Here is a 2,493-nt window from a genome sequence, read left to right as displayed (position 1 = left end):
TTTGAAGTAGAGGATTTATTTGGCAAAAACAGAACTATGTTCAGCAACATAGAACTGAACATTATTTTTCATGCAAAGTGAAAAGCACATTGTATTTCCATCCTGACCATTTACCCAGTCTCCATCTCTTCAAGAGAGAGAAGCTTCATCTAAATTATTTCATCTGATTGATGATTGTCATTTATAACTTCATTGCTACTTCTGTCTCGGGTATTCCTTTGGAAAAGGTGTATGTATGGATTTATTACATATTCCAATGTATTGTCTATAGATTATAAGATTAAGTCAAGCAAGTATCTGCTGATACTTTTTAAACTGACCTGTCTTTATACTTAGAATTGTCTCTTCATAGTAAGCTTCTCTGCTATTGGCTCAGTGGTAAAGAATCTGCCTGCAATGCTGGAGACCCGTATTCAATCCCCTGGGTTGGGAAGATCCCTTGGAGAACAAAATGGCAACCCACTCCAGTATTCTTGCCTGGAGAATTCCATGGACAAAGGAGCCTGGCAGGCTACAGTCCGTGGAGCTGCAAAAAGTCAGACACGACTGAGCGACTATCACTCACACTCACTCTTAATAGTGTCCTTCCTAAAATATCATGGGGAATGCAACAGTTTCTAGGGAGCACTTTGAGCATCCAAGACTTTGTTCTCTAACTGGGATTCCTCAGTCACTTGCCTACCAATTACTCCTATGGTCCTATGATGGATCTTCTGAAAATTAACAGTGAGCAATGTTTTGAAGCAAAGTTTCACACTTAACTGTGACAGAACACAGTTTATACCAGCATATGTTCTACATTTGGAGGATGGTGATATATTTGATAGGAGATGGTATTTAGATTAGCCATTGTTATATGTATTTTGATATATTTTTAGCTTATCAGTATAAGATGATTCACGCTTCAGTTAATTCTTCACAGATGGTAAAAATATATGTATGTGTACGTATAAATATTTTACTAGAAATTATTTTACATGGCTCCATAACTTTCTTCCTAAGTAAGGATGCTGAATGAATGGTGCTTGATGATAATGGACTCCACCTCCTAATGGAAGCTTAGCATGATTTACCAAGAAGAAACTAGGGGAGTAGGGGCATAGGGTTGCATTGCTGAAGAGTCAGAACATCACTGAAAATATTTTCTACATGCGAGAAGGAAACATTCATATGTACTGACAGCAAAGAAATGGGCAAGTGAAGGTGCATGATGCTTTTTTTTTAATGGCAAAAACTTAATTGTTCATTAATGTTTCTAGAGTTTAACTTCTAATGGGCAAGCTAGGGATTTTAGGTACAACGATCCAATTTAGTTTCTCAAAGCCTAACTCCTATACTACAGTATAGGATCTCTTTCTATTAGACTGTTACTCCTACTGCTAGCTGAAAGGTTGCAGCTACCTAGAGACTTCTTTTTAGAACAAATTATATTGTTATTTTTAGGTTGTTGCTTTGAGGGGACTGAAGAACCTAATATAGCCCCAGGATGGGTATTGCTCTGAGGTCTCAAGTGATATTTCTCTGGGAAACTTTGCACATGATACAGGAACTTGAGAGTAGCATTTTCTCCATGTCTTAATTCCTTTAAGTTCTGTACTGGGAACCTTGAGAAATAAATTATGATACGAGGAATTCAAACACATGGCCTGTCTTATTTTCATTTAATTATTTTGAACAACTGAAATCTTTCTAGACACTGGTTTCTCTGACTGGGTCTTTATAGCCAACTGCTTCTTATTCCATCACCTTTACAGTAAGGGGCTCAGATAGCCAACTCAACTCCTTGATTCTTGAGGCAGCGTTCTTTCTCTGTTTAGACTTCATTTCTGTCCTTGAATCCTGACTGCATGTCTCTCTGTTTGCACATTCTCTTCACTTTTATTCTTTCATCCACTTATCAGTGTTATTACTTGAACTCCTCATGGTTTCCCAACAAACCAGAGGGAGTTAGGCAATTGATGACCAACAATTCTTGCCTTGTGGATCACATTTTACTAAATTCTAATTTTGCTGAGATACTAAGCTTATTTAAATAGCAACCAAAGCATTTAAGTTTGCATAGGAATGGGTTGGCTTATCAAATAGATTGAAAGGGCAGTGTACCTGGCCTTTAGGAAGAAATAATCAGAGAATAAAGAAGAAGATTAATGGGAATTTCACTCTCCACAGCTTAGGACAACCTGACCATTTCAATAAATGAAGCCAAAGTTTCTCCTGGATCCCAGAATTCAAGCCATATTTATAAATGTATAATTCAACTACTGTATGGTTTAAACAGACTTGTTGGGCTAGCCTGGGAAATAATATCATTTTTAATATTTTCTACAGAGAAAATATTTTCCAATTTTGTATCAGACAACTCAATGAACTTTTAAAATGCAATCAATTTTTATGTTGGAACTATCAGTGCAGCAGTTTCCTTACAGTTGTACATAAAATGTTTTTACTGTAAAATTGAGTTAATATATAAAAATACAGCTTTATGCCATAATA

Source organism: Giraffa tippelskirchi, chromosome 6 (assembly GCF_054371585.1).
Source record: "Giraffa tippelskirchi isolate mGirTip1 chromosome 6, T2T-mGirTip1v1.2.pri, whole genome shotgun sequence".
NCBI lineage: Eukaryota > Metazoa > Chordata > Mammalia > Artiodactyla > Giraffidae > Giraffa > Giraffa tippelskirchi.
This window is presented reverse-complemented; position numbering follows the sequence as displayed.